The sequence below is a fragment of the Rhipicephalus microplus genome, chromosome 4 (assembly GCF_043290135.1).
Source record: "Rhipicephalus microplus isolate Deutch F79 chromosome 4, USDA_Rmic, whole genome shotgun sequence".
In the NCBI taxonomy this organism is placed as follows: domain Eukaryota; kingdom Metazoa; phylum Arthropoda; class Arachnida; order Ixodida; family Ixodidae; genus Rhipicephalus; species Rhipicephalus microplus.
In genome coordinates, this window is record NC_134703.1 from 195012452 (window position 1) to 195032871 (window position 20420).

Genomic DNA, 20420 nt, shown 5'->3' on the forward strand with positions numbered 1-20420 from the left:
ACAGAAGGCCTGAGTATACAGCTACCGCAAGAGCCTAACACATGCCGCAGCAGCATGGAGAGTTGGCACGTCAAAGCTGACCAAACTCCGAAACACGTGCGAAACAAGGATGTAAAAAAAAAGCCTAGACACGCCGTTCATCTGTCAGGGAAGGGCGCCAAATCCAATTAAGCACCAAAACACGTGCAAAAGGACCCCCACCCCCGCCAAATATATCGGAGCAAAAAAAAAAACAGACCCAGGCGCGCTTTTCATCAGCTGTCGAACTTAGTAGCACGCTTCAACGTGTAGTTTGAGAACAGAATGACAAATCTGCGCCCGCACGACAGGTGTGGCGCTAGTATAGCAAGAGATGTAATTTACAAAGTGATCAATATTCAATGTTTATGTGTACTAGCAGTAAAAAATTAAAATCACTTTTTATAAATAAATATAAGCTTTAGCATACCTAAGTTTGTTTATAGGTGTATTATAAGAACACACTGAAATCATTGCGCTGACGCCTGTGCTGCCACTGCTCGACGTTTTTTTTTTCGGCGAAACTAGGTTTGCGTTCTCACTACTCATATTCATATGGTTTTGGTTGGCGAGCACATGGGCATACGAGCTTGTGTGCTATGTTTTGACCATGCGTATGTGTCGCAGATTTGCGTTTCTACTTAATCTTGGTGAAAGTTAGTGTATATTTATTTTTAGAGAGTGCAGTGTTGTGGATTTTGCTACTGGATGGAACAAACACAACGTAAACACGTCTTCAGCTATCTGCAAGCCTGTTCGCTCGTCGTACAAAGTACTGTGCATGCATCAGCGTGCAGGTGAGTGGCATTTCCAGCAACATTTAATGCTCTTACAGTGTGAGCCGTTACAGTCTAGCCTTGGTTGGGGCGTTTTCAACCCCAAATTAATGCTTGTTCACATCTTGTAAAATATGTTGAGTTCTCGAACAGCTGGCTCATTGTTTTTTCTCCGAATGCATTGTTGAGTGGTTGCGCTATCAAAAGAGAAATGATTTGCTCTTTCTTATTTACCGTATCCATTGCTAGCCGTATCGGACAGAATTACCTCTATTGTTACCGCATGCACACATTCTTGCTTCCTCTGTCACCACTGAAGTGCCAGTGTACTTTTGCAGTTAAAAGTTCCTTTCCGCAACAATACCTCGCTTGAAAAAACATTGGGGCGGGGTTGTAGCTGCCTTCATACTGGTACTTTTCTATCATTGGCTTTATGTAACGTTAACGGCTGGGTGTTGGGGCCTTGGGCTGCATTTTTTAGAGCTGTAAGGTGTATGTAAATCAGTAAGTGAACAAATCATTGTCGCATCACTTCACTGGCATAGCCATGGGGTGGCGCACAGACTTTTTTAGACCTGGCATAGGGAGCCCAATATGACGATCATATTTGCTTGCCCGGCCTCCGAATCAGATGAGCGGACACCGCCCTCTCCCCGCCCGCCTCAAAAAAAAATTAAAAATAAAACCTGCCCTCATCACTGCGTCACTTGCTTCACCTCTACGCTGAACTTATTATTTTATAAGCGCACCATCAAGCGAGCACTTTACATATGAAGAGAACAGTTGGAGAAAGAATAACCCAAACCTTTCTGATTTCTTTAGTGATGCAAAACCTTCGCAAAACTGAATATTGTGAAAGACAATCATAAATGCTGTAGGTTCACTTAGCGTTATCATTATTCTGGATCATGAAATCTTTATGCACTGTGAAAACTTGGCAAGCCGTTGAAGTCACGTTTTGATGTTAATACCAATCGACGAAAATTTGGACAACCTCAATAACGCCATTTGAGATTTGACGCATGCACATGATTAGTGTGCAGAACATCGTTGGCGCAAACATAAGAGACGAAACAAGAGACTTCTTAACCAGACTTCACTGCTACCAAATAAAACAATATTTGATGCATGTCCTTTACTACTTTTTTCAGGTGTATGACACAAATTTGGTCATACTGCAGATAATGATGCCCCCAATGATTCTAAAGTACAGAAAGAGAGTGAATTTTGGTAAGTGCAGATTTTTGTACTAAGTATATAAAAGCATCACTTTTTAGGGGCAAACTGCGCATGTGTTGGCCAGCGAATTGTTTATCGTGCCACATGGTTACACTGGCACTGGCAATTTCACATGGCTCCACTGCCCCGTGTGTGTGCTTACACTGTTACCGTTAAGATAAAATGCTTATGTTTTCATTGCAGTGATTGGTGTTTGTACTAGAAAGCCAACTGCCATATTTGTTTACGCTGGTGCTACTAAAAGCACACTTTCCCTATTTACACGGGTTTTGCCTTGCACAAAGCATAACACTTGGGCCTACATTCACAAAGCTGTCCATACGCAGGCCTTCATAACAGCGTTTCTTGACTCGCCTTTACCCTGTTTTGTGCAAATGTTTTATGGGTTCAAAAGCGCCACAGCATGTTGACCTCTCCCACTCTGAAAAATTCTGGTTCAATGTTATGCAAGAGTGGGCTTAACTTTCTTGTGCACCTCCTTGCTGTTCCAAGATCCTCAAGTGTTATGCGCTCACTAGAGGTGGCAGTCTTCCTAATGTTTGTATTTCCATCCCGTTAACCAAGTATGCGATGTTGGCTTGAATGGTAGCACATCCTCAACAAATGTCTTTGTGGCACATGTAGAAGGCAGTACAAAATGAAAAGGCAGACATTCACACCAGGCGCTAACTTCTAATAATGCTTTTTTTTTAAACCACCGTGTGCTTATTCCAATTTGTCTAACAGAGCAGTAACCTGTTCAACTGTGAACCAACAAGACGTTGAACTAATAAAAGCTTCCTGTATTGTTGCGCTCAGATATATATGTATCGGCAAGCTATCTGTGACATTGTCAAACAAAGAATCAGAATATCTGAGCATGCCTTAAGATATATTCTTTCGTTCACATATCTCGTGGCTTTGACTCGTCAACCAAGTGTACAAGTGCACCCTAGTTTCCTAAATTTAAAGCATTTTTGAAGGCATCACGTTCTACATTTATTTGTCTATAGTTTTGTCCAGCCGTTTGCGTCAGGTACAAGGAAATATACTAAAGAATATTATGCAGCCTCTCTAAATGGTGGCTTTCAAGCAGGCTTTGCATGCTTGGTTAGTGCCTACAGGTATTGCACAATTCAAGACGCAGCAGTGTATGATAGAATAGTATAATCGAGAGCAACTATGTGCACGAGCTAAATATGTAATTTAACATGAGCGGATGGTTCGTATTACTTGCCACACACATGATCTCGCTTAGAATGCCCATTCGTGAATGGGCTCATAGAAATGTCACTCAGCCACTCAGCTGTGTATAGAAAACAAGTTAACTGAACCTAAGGGTATTTTTAACTGCTACAAATATGCCTTCTTGAGGTGTTGCACATTTTCTTTCAGAATATTGCTATCTGAGACATCATGTGAAAACTGTCTACCACAACAGCATTTATATAGCTTGCCAAGTAATGTTTGGCCGAACCTACCATTTTTCTTCACAATTCGTTTTGCAGTAGACATCCTAGAATGTAAGCGCTGCTGCAGTGTGTGTGACGCATTGTTATGTATTGATTCTGGCATGTTAAACCTCACACTTCTTTTTTTTTCTTGCAGCAATGAGATGCTTCACATATGCCTGCGGTGACATTCCTCTGCGCTAGCCTGATGGAAAAACCAGCTGCGAAACTCGAGTCCTTCAGAATTGGAAAAGTTGCCCTTCTCTCACCAATGATGACACAGACTGCCCTATGCTAGAAATTCAAGATTGTTTTTCCACGGAAGACGCAGAAAACCTTCGATGTATTAAGGCGCTTGTTTACTGCTGACTGTGGTGTGGCGAAGTCTACTTCTACATGTGCTCACACGTGGCCTCAAAAAAATAAAAACAATAAAGCATTTCTTTTCCTTTCAATATTGTCCACTTTTTTTGTTAGAAGCACCCAAGCAGTGCTCTTCCTAGGAGCTCTCGCCATGTATTAAGCGTGTGACAAGCATACTCGAGATAAATAGTTATTTTCTACAATGAGTAACTGGAAGTATGTGCAGTTGGTCTTCAGAGAGTAACTGCGAACATGCGGGAGGAACGGTAAAGAGTAACCGTTGGCCTTAGGAGAGCAACTGGTAAGAGTAACTGTTGGTACGCAGGGAGCAACTGGAGGGAGCAACTGTTCATCCCCTGAAGGAGGATCAGTATGGAGAGCAATAGTTCCTCCCCTTCAGTTTCTCCTTTTAGGGGAGTAATGAGATTGGCAATGCAATTGCTTCCTGAAAGGAGCAACCCCTATACCCCGTTGCTCTCTTTTGGCTTAGACTGTGCCGCGGTGACAGAAAAAGTAGAACTGACGACGTCAACGGCGACGATCACCTTTTTGGGTGAGCGAGGGAGATCTATGAATGTCATGCTGAATGGAAAGAGGAGTTGAGCACCAGCGCAGTCGACAACTGCATGATTAGCGGAAAGAAAGTTCCATCCCAGGATGATTTAATGAGACGCATGCGGAAGAACGACCAATTCAACGATGTAAAGCACTCCTTGAATCACAACACTAGCAGTGCATCTGGAAGAAGATTGGAAGTGTTGCGAACTCACTGTGCGTAAAGAAATTTCAACCAGTGGAGTCGTCACTTTGTTCAGTTTGCGGCATAACACTTCACTGATTATACAAATAGCGGCACCTGTGTCGACAAGAGCAGTTGTGGCAAAACCGTCCTCATACACGGCATTCTCGTTAGGGGGCGAAAGATGAGGCCTTGGAAATTTCGTCGGCGGCTCACGTCGGCTGAAGTCTGGTCGACGTGAGCGGGCGTCATGTGCATCAGGTGTCACATGCGATTCTGATTGCCGAGGATTGTTGCCGGAATGCTGAACATCATTAAACTAAAATCCACGGCGACGACAATAGCGCGCTACATGTCCTGGAATACCGCAGTTGTAGCAGACGGGCCGGTTATACGGAGTACGCCAAGAGTTTACAGGTGCTCGAGGTGGTGGAAAGGGCCAATTTACCAGATAAACCGAAACTGGTGACCTATAGTAGTTGGTGACTGGACTGTATGAAGGGAGCGGCGGTTGGGCAGGAGGTCAGTCGACGGCTTCTGCATAAGTCAGCGGTGCAGCAACTGATATTGGGGACGCTGGCGAAGGGAGATCCTCGGAAACGTGCGTCTGAATAGCACGGCGAAATGAGTGGTCCAGTGTTTTGGGGGTCTCGTTGATGGTAACGACAAGAGAGAGCTGTTGAGCAACTTCTTCCCGGATGTACTGTTGAATTTAAGGCATCAACACGCTGTAGTCGGGGCCACTGCTTTTGTACTCCAAAGCCGAAATATCAGCTGTTTGCGTATTAGCGCGACGTGTAGAAATTCGTTGCTTGCGCAGCTCATGGAAACTTTGACATAGCTGAATCAAGGCCATGACGCTCTGTGGGTCTTTGGCCACAAGCATATGAAAAGCGTCGTCATCAATGCCTTTCAATATATTCTTTATTCTGTCAGCCTCCGTCATCCTCGCATCAACTAACCTACAGAGGCTGATCACATCATCAATGTAGCTCGTGAAGTTCTCACCATTTCGCTGAAATTGTCCCCGCAGGCCCAGTTCAGCACGAAGCTTGCGCATGGCTGGACGACCGAAAATAAGCTGACGGCCTCTTCGAAAACCGACCAGGTGGGGATGTAGGCTTGGTGTTTGGTGAACCATAGGTTAGCCAAATCCTTCAAGTAGAAGATGAAGTGAGTCAGCTTCGCAGGGTCATCGCACTTGTTAATCGCGCTGGCACGCTCGTATTCTGCCAGCCAGTCCTCGACATCTTAACCTTCAGTGCCGATGTATACTGGTGGGTCACGCAAATGAAGTACACCAGGGCACATGACAGGCGGCAGCGTAGAAGAGGCTTGTGGGGGATCGACGCGCTCGGTCATCGCGGACTAAGATCGAAGCCTACGGCTGCGGAGCTCCAGGACGTTAGCCAGCACGTTTCCACTAAATGCAACGAGCAAGGTTGCGTAAAAACACAGGTTACTATTCGAGAAACGTTAGCCACAACCAGCTGGTACAGGCAGGAACCCGGCAAGCACGAGCCACACACAAACGTCAACGTCCTCTTTCACGCTTGCACAGAGCTGGCGCCACTCTTCTTCGGTACAATATATATATATATATATATATATAAATATATATATATGTATGTATTAATATTTATATACATGTATATATATAATTAGATAGATAGATAAATACATAGATACGCTCAAAGTCGCCGAAGTTCGCTAAAAAATGCTTCGCATTTATTACTTCTTCGCAATCAACTACGCGCGTACTTATAAAACATTACATTTCCTACAAAACTTATGTGTACATCAACAAGCACAAGAAGCCAGAAACGGCTGTTGCCCTCGGCAGTAATAGCTGATAATCTGCCGCAGGCTTCTGGTAATTTTTGTATATGTTCTCTTGTATGTTGCAAACTCGGAAAGAAATAGATTGATATGTGGGGTTTAACTTCCCGAAACCATCGTATGATTATGAGAGACGCCGTAGTGGAGGGCTCCGGAAGCTTCAACCACGTGGGTTTCTTTAACGTCCACCCAAATCTGAGAACACGGGCCTACAGCATTTCCGCCTCCATTTAAAATGCAGCCACGAATGCCAGGATTTGCTCCCACAATCTGCGGATCAGCAACCGAGTACCTTAACCTCTATACCACCGCGGCGGGGCTCGGAAAGAAAGTTGGCGTCTTGGAATTTGCGGCAGTCCATGCGTTGACGCCAATAGTTTCCATGTTATGAAGATGCAAGGCATAGTTAGAAAAGACAATCGCGTCTGTGTTGAAACTGTGATTAGTCAAGCAGAATGGTGTGTTTTCTTTACTGCGCTGTGTTGTGACTGGCGCCCGAGCTGACGAGAGAGTGGTGCTCTTTGTATCTTCAAACTAGTAGCCGACCGGCCAGCTGCCTATGACCGCCAGGCATTCTCCCTTCTAGCCGTACGGTGAGACGTCGTGTCACCACGACGCCCTAAGCCGTTCAAAAGGGGACAGCAAATACAGCATCTTCCTTGAAAGAGACCGCGGCGGCCTCCGCAAACCGCTCCGGTAATTGAGAGAGCAGTTCGGCCTACCCTTTGAAGTATGCTGTAAGGAGCTTGGGACCCCTCAACCAGCGGCACACACGCAACGAGCAAGAACCCCGCTGGCGCCCTCTTTCAGTGCAGTGGTCACGGCTCAATATTGGACATTCACGTGGGCCGTGCATGCTCGTTCCCTTCACCAGTTGTGTGTGATCTGTGATTGGACAGTGCAATCTGCACGTGTTCCCTAATCTAGGGATCTGGGGAGAACATACCCTTCATAATGAGCCACCCGGCTCACTCGAGGGAGCGCCATGTTGAGGAACGCCAGATCAGAGAGCTCGCCATGTAAGAAAGAGCTCTTCATATACGAGAGCTCAAGTTGTATTTAATGTAAATAAACCATATTCAAGTCTCTCTTCCTCATACCTCGACAACTTCATCCCGGACCTCTGGTGCCTGCAAACCGCGGTCGTACCAGCTGCAAGCATTGCATGAAGTGGCATAGTAATAAAGTACCCGCCGGGTCTTGCAGAGGTGGCCAGTTCGACTTCGCTATATCAAGGTTTTCCTTTTTATAGCGATAGCGATTATAAGGACACTCTCAACTTGATATTGCAGCCGGCGTCGGCGTCATTCACCGTATATGCATACGTGTCTATAGATATAAGATCGCAAAAAAGAAAACTAATCCAGAAAATTACTCCTGTGGGAGAAATCGAACGCGCGACCCCTTACTTGTGAAAGCGAGGTGTCAGCCACTGAGCCATGAAGAAGCACCTCCTTTGAACGGCGAAATGGCAAGCTATTTTTATATGTACCGCTTACCGCTGGCAATGCATAGCGAGCGCACGGCATGTTTCTCACCAGCCCTCACAAGAATCACCATGACCATGCTCCCCCACAAAACCGGGGGGGGGGGGAGTGATTTTAACAGAAAAGTGAGCCCCGTAACTGTCTCTCAGGGGGACGACACCTCAATTGTAGCTTACGAGGAATGGGGGTAGATAGGGGAATAAAAGGTTAGGAATTAAAGATAGAGAGATAGAGAGAGCGGAAGGAGAGAGCGAGGCGAGACAGGGAGTGACAGAAGTAAGGAGGAGACAGAAAAGAAGGGCGCGGTTGCAGTAGTCTGAGGATGGGGCACCACAGGCAAGAGCTTTTGTAGGCCACAAATGAAGTAGGGCTAATCCAGTCGGCCAGAGCTACGCTGTCATCGTCGTAGGAGACCGGCGACAGGAGATGACGTAAGACGACCCAGTCGGCCAAAGCTATGCAAAACCGAGTATCGCCACTTGTTCCCGGCTGTGTGTTTTGGAATGCTGGCGCCACATCGCGCTGGAGAGAGAGAAAATAAAGAGAGCGAGCAGACTTTCAGTGCCTCCGACAAAAGCGCCCACGCGCTGTTTTTCGCTTGACGTGACTGGGCGAGAGCGCGTTTGCAAACGGATGCCCGCACGCGCGGAAGAATGCACGGCACACTTTGCGGCTGTTCAATCGTATGCTCCCTTAAGGCTGCAGAAATAAGCGTCTTTGTTCCTTTTGTGATGACGTTTATTGCACTGGAGAAGTCGCAACGATGTCGCGACGAAAAATGGCCGTACGACAAGTCTGGCAAAGACGGCTCAGGTTCTCGTGCAATCAGAGCACGGGGTTTTTTCTTCTATTTGGAAGGCGCATACGCGCTAGTGCGTATGCTCCACTACAATACCCTTCCGGGGTGAAGAGTAGCCATCCTGGCGACTCAGAGAGTAGGCACAATGAGGGGGTCGTAGTAGGGCTTGAGACGGTTGACGTGCACGGTCTTGCGTCCTCGACGGCGCAAATCAGGCGATTGTGTTAGGGGCTCGATGATGTAATTCACCGGTGAGGTTGCGTCAATGACACGATATGGACCATGGTACCGGGCCAGAAGTTTAGAAGACCGGCCAGGAACGTGCGGGGGCACCCAAAGCCACACGAGGGAGCCAGTACAAAACGTAGGCGCTATGTGATGAGTGTCATCATGTCGGGTTTTTTGTAGACCTTGAGCCTCACTTGTCATAGACCGAGCCAACTGACGGCGGTCTTCAGCGTATCTGGCAACTTCCGAAAGCGCGGAGCACTCCGATGCATCAGGGCGGTACGGCAGTATGGTGTCGAGTGGGTGGGATGGTTCGCGGTCGTACAACAGAAAGAACGGGGAAAAACCGGTAGTCGCTTGCGTCGCGGTGTTGTAAGCGAAAGTAACAAAAGGTAGACAGCGTCCCACATAGTGTGGTCGGAGGAGGTGTACATCCTCAGCATGTCGCCAAGTGTGCGGTTGAATCGTTCAGTGAGACCATTCGTCTGTGGATGGTATGCGGTAGATTTCCGGTGGATGATCTTGCATCCAGCGAGAATAGCTTGGATGACCTCCGACAGGAACACTCGACCCCTATCACTGAGTAGTTCCCGTGGAGCCCCATGGCGGAGAAAGAAGCTGCGCAGAATGAAGAGTGCAACTTCGTGGGCGGTCGCTGCCGGTAGAGCTGCAGTCTGAGCGTAGCGTGTCAGATGATCGACGCCGACAATAATCCACTGGTTTCCAAAGCGACTATATGGGAGGGGGCCATAGAGAGCGATACCCACGCGGTCGAATGGGCGAGCCGGGCCTGGGAGCGGCTGTAACATGCCAGTAAGGTGCCGCGGAGGTGTCTTGTTTTGTTGAAAAGTGGTGCAAGACTGAACGTATTTCTGCACAAAGCGATACATTCCTCACCAGTAATATCGTTGGCGCAGCCTTTGGTAGGTTTTAAGGACACCTGCGTGAGCACTTTGGGGGTCTGCATGGAAATTCATGCAGATGTCAGAGCGCATATGAGTTGAGACAGCAAGGAGCCACTTCGGACCACCAGGCATGTAGTTGCGGCGGTACAGAATGCTGTCTCGCACGGAAAAGTGGGTTGCTTGTCGGCATAGCGCTCTCGTGGAAGGGACGCAGACGGATCGGTAAGGTAGTCGAGTAACAAAGCAAGGTATTGATTTTTACGCTGCTCCAAAAGCATGTCGGTGTCTATTGGTGACAAGGTGGTAGAAATTGGTGACAGAGAAGCCACATCTGGGGTTAATGGCGATCGCGGAAGTGCATCGGTATCCGCATGCTTGCGACCGGAACGATATACCACACGGATGTCGTATTCTTGCAATCGAAGTGCCCAACGTCCCAGGCGTCCAGACGGGTCTTTCAATGTGGACAGCCAACATAGAGCGTGGTGGTCTGTGACCACGTCGAAAGGGCGGCCGTAAAGGGACGGGCAAAACTTCGTCAAGGCCCAGATTATGGCCAAACACTCCTTCTCTGTCACGGAGTAATTCAGTTCAGCCTTCTTGCGAGCGCGACTTACATAGGCGACTACGTATTCGGCTTGGGTGCCTTTCCGTTGTGCAAAAACTGCACCAAGACCGATGCCACTTGCATCGGTGTGAATTTCTGTGGCAGCAGCGGGGTCGTAGTGACGAAGAATAGGTGGTGAGGTCAGGAGGCGGCGCAGCTGGCGAAATGCGTCGTCACATGCAGGTGTCCATGCAGATATACCTTTGCTGTAGGAAAGCAGACTCGTGAGAGGTGCGATGATGGACGCGAAGTTGCGCACGAAGCGACGAAAGTAGGAGCAGAGACCGACAAAACTTCTTAGGGCTTTCAGTGATGTGGGCAACGGGAAGTCAGCGAATGCTCGAAGCTTAACGGGATCCGGAAGAACACCGTCTCTTGTGATGACATGTCCTAAGATGGTTAGTTTTCGTGCTGCGAAGTGGCACTTCTTGGAGTTAAGTTGTAGGCCTGCAGAAGTTAGACACGTCAGAATCTCGTGGAGGCGAACAAGATGTGTCGGAAAATCAGACGAAAAGACTACGATGTCGTCCAGGTAACACAAGCAAGTTTTCCACTTAGGGGCACGCAAGACGGTATCGATCATGCGCTCAAATGTGGCAGGTGCGTTGCAGAGCCCAAATGGCACCGAACGCACTAGCGCGTATGCGCCTTCCAAAGAGAGGGAAAAACCCCGTGCTCTGATTGCACGAGAACCTGGGCCACCTTTGCCAGACTTGTCGTACGGCCAATTTTCGTTGTGACATCGTTGCGACTTCTCCGGTTCAATAAACGTCATCACATTTGGTGGAGGTGCTGGGTAGACATCTTTCTTCGTAATCTTGTTTAAGTGGCGATAGTCTACGCAAAATCGAACGGTGCCATCTTTTTTCTTTACCAGAACCACAAGTGCTGACCAAGCGCTTTGAGAAGGCTGTATCACTCCACGTTTAAGCATGTCGTCTACTTGCTCCGTAATGACGCGGCGCTCTTCGGCGGAAACGCGGTAAGGACGCTGTCACAGAGGCGAATGCGAGGCGGTGTCAATACTATGAGTGATAGTCGTGGTGCGGCCCAAAGCAGGTTCTTGAAAGTCGAAAGAAGAGCGAAACTTGTTAAGGAGAGCAACAACAAATTGGCGGCGATGCGAGTGGGGAAGGTCTGCGTCAATAGCATTGTCGAAGGCTGACAAACTTGATGGCTCAGACGCATGAGTTATTGCGGCAATGTGACATGGCGTTTCGTCGGGAAGAATATTATCATCGATATGGTCGACAGGCTGCACATATCCCAACGTTTCACCACGAAGTAAGCCAAGGGGGTAGTTGCAGTGGTTGGTAACCAGCATTACGGTTAAACCAGACGCAAATGTAAGAACGGCGAATGGGAGAACGATGCCTTTGCGTTCTGTAAAAACCGGAGATGGTGTAAACACCACCGTGGCGTCAGGTTGCGCCACACATGAAAGGCTTATAGAGACCGAAGCTTCCCGGGGGCAACGTGATGTCGTCGTCAGCGATGAGTTTGCATAGCCGAGGAGACCGGTCGGGTGGTGGAAATCCATATGTTGGCCCAAGGGACACTTCGGCACGGGAACAATCGGTGATAGCTTCATGACGTGATAAGAAATTCCAACCGAGGATAAGGTCATGAGAGCAAGAGGGCAGAACAAAAAACTGTACGACGTACAAAACGTCTTGGGTGACGACGCGCACCGTACACAGAGCTGAAGGATGATTGCGTTGCGCGCTAGCCGTAGACAGCACCATTCCACAGAGAGATGTGGTCACTTTCTTCAGTTTCCGACTAAATTTGGCGCCCATCACAGAAATGGCGGCCCCGGTATCAATTAACGCTAATGTGGTGACTCCCTCAACATCGACATCAACATTTTGTGGCGAAAACGGAGGCCTTGGAAATTGCGCACACGTTGCAGTTCTTGCCTCCGGAACTGCACTGATTAGTTTCTCTCCTCAGGAGGTGGTAGACGACGCATAGGCGATGGCGATCGGCGACGAGGGAATGGGAAACGAGCAGTCGATGGGCGGCGATCCGAGTCTGAGTGCCTCTGTTCATATGCAGATGCGGTGGCCTGCTACGGCGCGTAGGTAGGAGTCCCGAAGTATGCGTTTGCAGGTGTGAGACGGCGGCGGCAGAAGCGTGCAATGTGCCCAGCGATGCCACAGGCGAAGCAGATAGGACGATTGTCTTGGGTGCGCAACTCATTAGATCGACGGAAAAAGCGAGGTGAAGGCCTGTAAACTGGAGGCGAGGCCGGAGGAGGTGGAGCCGATACGGCGACTGGATGTGGTGGGGGCCGCGCGACCACAGTTGCGTAGCTGAGAGATGAAGGTGGTGCAGGTGGTGCGTAGGCAACAGCTGAGAGATTAGGTGCTAATGAAGTGCACGGGTAAGTGGCCTCCACTGTAGGGAGGAGATCACAAATTTCAGTGCGTATGGCCTGCTGCAGTGTCAAGGCAGGCTTGCGGTTGGCGCGTCGCTATGCGGCAGCAGGGAGAGCTGTCGGGCGACTTCCTCCCTGATGAAGTCTTTGATCTGGTTGGACAGACTTTCTCGGCGAACGTTGGCATTTGTGAGTGCGACGGCTGAGTTCGAATCTGGCGGTGGGACACTCTGTCGGGCGATGGAATGCTGACGGCGCAATTCATCAAAGCTCTGGCAGAGGCTTACGAGGATTGCCACCGTGTTCGGGATTTTCGCTAGCAACATCTCGAATGCGCCATCCTCGATGCCCTTGATAATATGCCGAATTTTCTCTTCTTCGGGCATAGATGGATTCACACGCCTGTAGAGGTCGAGCACATCCTCTATGCAACTAGTAAACGTCTCGCCAGGCTGCTGGGCTCGGTGACGCAGGCGCTGGTCAGCGTGGAGCTTGCAGACCTCTGGTCGGCCGAACGCTTCAGTCACGAGTGTCTTGAAGGAGGACCAGTTGGCGATGGCGGTTTCGCGGTTGGTAAACCAAAGCTTAGCTACACCTGCCAAGTAAAAGATAACGTAGGCGAGCTTAGAGTCGTTGTCCCACTTGTTGCTGGCGCTTACGTGTTCGTACAAGGGGAGCCAGTCTTCGACGTCTTGCTCACCACTGCCGCTGAAGATTGGTGGGTCCCGTTGGCGAGTAGCGCCAGGGCAGGTAGACGGGACAGCCGGAGGTGCTGGCTGGATTGAGATGGGCTGGTTGGCGACTGCATTAGTCATGTTTCGCGGTGGTCTCTCGGGCAACTTGCGAGTGCGGAGCTCCAGGTCTGCTTGTGGATTTCAGCAGCCTCCACCAAATGTAATGACGTTTATTGAACCGGAGTAGTCGCAACGATGTCGCAACGAAAAATGACCGTACGACAAGTCTGGAAAAGGCGGCCCAGGCTCTCGTGCAATAAGAGCACGGGGTTTTTCCTTCTCTTTGGAAAGCGCATAGGCGCTAGTGCGTGTGCTCCACTACACTTTCTTCACCGAACCACTACCACCACCACCGATCGTATGGAAGCTAGCACTGGCCGACTGGGCTGGCCCTACGCCATCTCCTGACGCCGATCTTCGACGAGAGCGTAGCTCTGGCTTACTGCACTCGTCCTGCGCAATCTCCTGACGCCGAGACGAGTTCTCGCCAGTGGCACCCCGTACTCGGACTCCTGTAACCATGTCTATCTTTCCTGTCTTCTCTTTACTTCCGTCGTTTACTCTCCCCGCGCCTCGCTCACTCCTCCCTCTTTCTCTATCTCTTTACCTTTTAATCCTATCTTTTAATCCCTTCTCTACCCCATCCCTCGTGTGCGACTAGTGAGGTGTCCTACCCCTGAGAGACAGTTATGGGGCTCAATTTTCTGCTCTTTTCACCTGAAAGCACTCCTCCCTTCCCCGGGAAGCACCCCGCCCTTGGGCATGCGAACGTTGGGGCGCAGCTGTTCAACTTTCGAAGGGGGAGCACATAGTAGGCACTTTATCTTGATATATTAGGCAGGGGCTTGGGTGGACAGGCAGGAGGTCTGACGGACTATCACTCTTTTCCACCTGGACCCTGAATCGAAACTGTGGACGGCACGTTATCTACATTTCCTTTCTGCATCCCTCTTCCCCTCTCCTTCAAGGAGCTAAGCTGAAGCATGCTTTCACAAGGGTTAATTGAACCTATTAACATGGCTTTTTCAAGCCACTCGCTAGCGCATCCACTTTTTACGAGTCTGAACATTTTAAAGACGATGGTCTTTCTTGGGGACCTTCGACACAAAAAATTTAGTCTGTCTGTCTGTACATTTGTCTGTTTGTCCACCATTACCGCAAATCGGTTACTCTAAACAGCACCAACCGATACCCCGAACGGCCGACCCCTTCCGCAGCACACACCAGTGTTGCTCAAACCTTCTTACATGTGCGATTGACAATTAAAAAGCAATCATTGCGCATATCTGAGGTACCATAACATCATGTCGATATTTTTATGTGTGCCTTTATACAAGAGAACGCACACACAAGCAATTCTAAGGACTGTAGCGTTAAACACGCTGCACTGACAGTGTGACGCGGGGCTTATAAAGGCAAGTTTTACCAACGTTTTGCTAAAACGGCACGGTGGTGGCACCTGCCCGTCGCTCTGCGTTCTAAACCTTATCGCCTCCGAGAATGTACGCATCTTTCTCCGCAGGCACGCAGGCCTTTCTTCGTTTTCGGAGATAACTGCCAAATGGCACTCGTGGCTCACGTGCCTCGATGTGCTCCTTAGCTTCCGCTGCACGCTCGAGGCACTCTAACGCAGCGCCTCCGGAATACCATTCACCGATCTTCTTGCTCAGAACACCAAATAAATGTTCTGTTCACTCTCTCCACACTCAACGCTATCGTTTTTCGGCGACATTTGCAGATTACTTGCAGATACGGGGCCAATTTTTTTTTTTCTTTTTTTAATGTGACTACTTATTCCTCTCTCTGTATCTTTTGTCCCCATTCTCCTCGAGTTTTTTTCCCTGTTTGTGTGTCTTCACTAAAACAGTTATTGTGCGTTCCTTCATCATTTCCTTACCTTCTCGTTCCAATAGTTTTCTTTTTATTGCATATAAAATGACTCATCCAGAAAGGTTGTCAAAAATAGTGCCTCTTCAATCAACCACTTCATCATCCGTGCCATGAGCATGGTAACCTTCAGTGCGACTTAGAGTTCCAACGTTCCATTTGACCTTCGAGCTGGTTTTGATCACCAACGTGCTTTCAACTAACATAACGAACTTCAGGTGTGTTCCGGTGCGACGTCGCTCCGACCGACATTCATGCGCAAAAGAGAGGCCAGTACGAAATGACCATCTCACGCACTGAAAGGCCTCCACGTCAACTTGTGCACGGACGGCGACACGCATTAGTGAATCACCAGATACAGCCAGACAACAAATACGACGTTGATCATGGACAAGAAAAAAAGAAATCCTAAGAAGTAAGTTCGGATATTCTCCGTTTTCTTTAGACGTGGCTAAAGCGAAGTATAATATCATTTGTTGATATCAATGATGATTGTGAAGCCACACTAGTGCTACCAAAGGAAGAAATATTACAATATCTTCGGCGTCAACCACTTAGTTCTTGTTTACACAGGAATACTGCTTTTTGTAACACATGGAGATGATTTACTTACAGGACAAACATGTGCATGCTCGCTCATCATATCGAAAGACACGGCGTTTTGTTGATGATTAAATGTTGTCATATTATTGTGCGCTAAAAGCTCAGCTGTAGCGTGGAAATGCCGCTGTTGAAATCCGCGAAAGTGTCATTGATTAGCAAGGTTAGCGCATTTCATACGTTGTATTTAACTGAAACCAAGAGCCTTCCGGTTTCACTGATTTCAGTACGACAAGCAAGCATGCAACATTTCCATTATGTAAGTAAATAAGCCACATGTGTTTCACAATCATCAGTATCTCCACGTAAACAAGAACTAGATGAATAACGTCGAGGCTAATGTAACATTTCCTCGTTCAGTGCAGAATGCCACCAATGCATTCACCTCGGGTCAGTAGAAAACCACGATGAGTGCAGAAGACATTTCGGGAAGCGCGGATCAAGTGGGGCTTCACAATTATAGTCAATATTGTCACGGGGTCATGACGTGGCTGAAGGCAGGAGACTGAATGGTCGGATAATAAGCTGTTTATTCGGGCCTAACTTGTGGCCCCGTCGTGGTGGTCTAGTGGCTAAGGTACTCGGCTGCTGACCCGTAGGTCCCGGGCTTGAATCCCGGCTGCGGCAGCTGCATTTCCAATGAAGGCGGGAATGTTGTAGTCCCGTGTGCTCAGATTTGGGTGCACGTTAAAGAACCCCGGTGGTCGAAATTTCCGGAGCCCTCCAATACGGCGTCTCTCATAATCATGGAGGTTTTGGGACGTTATAGCCCACATCAATCAAATCTGGCCTAATTTGTGGCCACGTAAAAGGAAAGCCAGATTACATCCAGGCATTGGCACTGAGAGTGGTGGGCAGAGTGGTGGTCGTCGATCAACTGAGAAGGGGCGAAGCACGTCGGGATTTATACACTTTCCGTGGAATGTTCTAGCGTTATGGCTGGCGTCACTGTAGGTACAAGAATAATCTGTAATGTTCACGAAGTGGGCGTACTCTTAACAAACCGTTCTACTACAGCCTCGAAGCTTTTAGAACATCGTAGGCATGGTTTGCACTGAACGTAGTGTAATGAGGTGATAACAAAACTTGAGGGAAAGAACGTGGCATCGCTCCCCTTCCCGCCTCTGAAAAATACCTTATCCTGATGCTTTAACAGAGTGTGAAATTGCGATAATAATGTAAGAAAATACAAATGTTAAAGTAGTTAAAGCAATAATAACCCTAAAAACAAAATACACATTTTCAGTTTGCTAACGTTCATGAAGTGGCTTGAGGTGCACGACATGGATGACCTCCGGTCGTGATCGGCGCCGTTGAGAGTTCGTAATTCCGTCGGGGACAACCGCGTAGTCGAGTGGGCCGTGACGCCGTACTACTATGTATGATACGAAGTACCGTCACAGAAGTTTTTCACTGAGTCCACGTCGTACGTGTCGGTGTCCATACCCAAACATGTTCACCGGGCTGGTTTTCCCCGAAGCGTCACCGAAGATTCTAGCAGCGGCGGTCCCTCATATGCTGATTCGTGACGCGCAGGAAGGCGAGTTGACGAGTTTCTTCAGCATACTGAAGATAGAAGGTGACGTCAAGGTTCTCTTCGTCAGCGACGTTGGGCAGCATTGCGTCGGAGGTCGTTGCTTGGTTCCTTTCGTAGGCCAACATGTACGGTTGCATCTGCGTCGTTTCCTGAGCGGCCGTGTTGTATACAAAGGTAACTTACGAAAGAATGGCGTCCCGCGTCTTGTCTTCGACGTCGACGTACATACATGGTCAGCATGTTGACAATTGTCTTGTTTAGCCGCTCTGGGAGACCACTTGTCTGTGGTTGGTAGGTTGTGCCTTGTCTGTCTATGCCTCAAGATCACTAGAGTCAATTCAGCATTAAATGCCATACCTCTTGTCACAAAACGAGCGCTCAAAAACGGGCGCGCCGCCAAATTCACGCGACGAAGCGCCGAGAGGTCAACGATAAAAAAAAAGAAAACAAGCATCCAACGACTCCCCGGGGGCGCGTCCCTTTTCCCTCGGAAGCGTAGGTTCGCCAACGAACTTCCTAACATCGGCGGCCGAGCAAACCCTTGAGAGTTCTCGATGGAAAGGGGCGTGGTGATGCAGGGTTGCGTCATCCGTCGTGGACGGCCCTCGTACCGTCTCGCTCTTTCCCCAGCCTTCGCTGCGTATCGCGCCGACGAAATGATTAGAACTTTCTGGAATCTCGCGCGGAAGGTATTTAACCGAGCAGCCGAGATGGGAGATCAGGAGAAGAAGGAAGTTAGCGGCAGAGTGCGTAGGGTATCCCGCCGCGTCTGTCGGTGAGGGTTTTGTCCTTAGTGACAAAGCAGGAGAAGATGAAGGTATGCGCCAGAGTGCGTAGGGTGTTCCACCTTGTGGGCGAAGCCTTTTGTCTTCCGTGACAAAGGTGGAGAAGAAGAGGATTTCCACCTGAGGGGTGAAGACTCGAGCTACAGGCAAGAGTGTGTGTCTACCGCTATCGAGCGAAGACGCGTTCAACAGCTGCGTGAGGGAAGCCGACGTGTTTCCGGCGAAGAAGTTTGAAGCTTGGAGAGCGGGCAAGAGAAGACGCGAGGTTTCATGGAAGAGAAACTTCGGGGGCAGCGGAACGACAACAACGCTAGACTTTGAGTGAGTGGTTCTCGGAAGAGTATCATTCAGAATTTTGTTCCAAAAAACTTTGGACTGAATAAGTTTTCTAACTCTTAAGTCTTTAAGTGTCTTGGTTTTTCGATGCATGCAACTGCATTGTAGTGCGTATTATTTTCTGTGTCCATTGTTTCGATTGTGGCTGATTGTACTGTGTAGTACAATGTTTGATTGGTGTCATACTGTATTCAACTATTGTCGAGTGTGCATACTTGTGTATAGTTTTGGATCTGCCATAACTGAGAATATAATTTTGTTTTGCTTATCAACGTTCGGCTCTGACTTGTTCTTTGGGCCACAGCAGGCGTCCGCTGGCGCGCCAAATAGGACCACTTCTAAATTGTCCACGCTTTCGTGGTGCGGTTCGGTGGGCCGATACTTCGGTCCTTAGAATTAGCCAGGCGATTGCCTCCCTAATTAACGGGACCTGTGACAATTTATCTGGCGTCCGCGACAGGACCTTTTGGAGCACAGTGTGTTCAAAGTAGTGAGAAAGATCCTCAAGTTGTTGATAGTGCTATCGGAACGATTTTGTGTGTTGTTCAGTATTCTCGTTAACGAGTGCAGGGAAGTGTTCCGATAGACTAATGTAGGCAGATACTTTTGCAGGCTGCAAGGTTTTATTTGCGAGACACAATGGATCTCGAAAAGTTAGTCGCTCTTGGTGAGAAGATGAGTCTTTCTGGCGCCGAACTACGGAAGTGGGTAAGCCAGAAGGAGAAGGAGGCGGTGGAGAGAGGTTGGCAGCTGAGAGAGCAAAAGAAGAAAAAGAGCAGCAATTCAAGTTGGAGCTAGAGAGAGAAAAGTTGGCAGCTGAAAGGGCGAGAGAAGAAAGAGAAGCAAATGATGGACAGCTGAACGAAGAAAGAGAAGTGGAGATGGCTGAAAGGGAACGGCAGCGACAGCACGAGATGGAACTCGAGCGGCTCCGTTTGCAACAGCGAAGTGAAACTCCGGTCCAAGCTAGAGTTGAAAGCAGCGAACGGGAAGATCATGGCTTCCGCTTGAACCCAAGCAAGCACTCGTAGCGTTTGATGAAAGGAAGGACAAATTGACGCGTACTTTCACAGATTTAAGACGATTGCAAAGAGCCAGAATTGACCGGAACATCAATGGGCAACTGCTTTGAGTACTTGCTTGAGTGGCGAAGCGCTCAGTGTGTACGTCAGGCTAATGCCGACCGATGCAGCCAACTATGCAAATGTGAAAGCTGCTTTACTGAAGCGATTTAGATTTACTGTGGAAGGATTCCGGGACAGATTTCGGACAGGATAGCCAGCTGATGGTGAGACGGCTACGCAGTACACCGCCCGACTTGGCCATTATTTCGACAGATGGATTGAAGTTTCAAAGACAACGCAGGAGTACAAGTGAGCTTAGAGAGCTCCTTATTAGAGAGCAATTTCCTACTAGTTGCCACCCAAGCCTGTCGCTGTACTTGAAAGAGAGGAAGGCTGAGTAACTTGAAGGCATGCTTGAATTGGCCGACCAATTCTTGGAAGCGCAAGGTGGCACAAATTCGGCCAAAGTCAAGGAGGAGTGTCCCGAAGACTCAAAAAATTCGTCACCCGAACCAAAGAAGCGTGCACCGAAGAGTATTCCGCGATGTTTTCTGGGTAACCAAGTGGGTCATCGCGCGAACAACTGTCGAACGATCTTTACGAGCCCTATAGTATTAAAATGTTTCAAGTGTGGTCAGACTGGGCACAAAGCAGACGCATGTCGTAA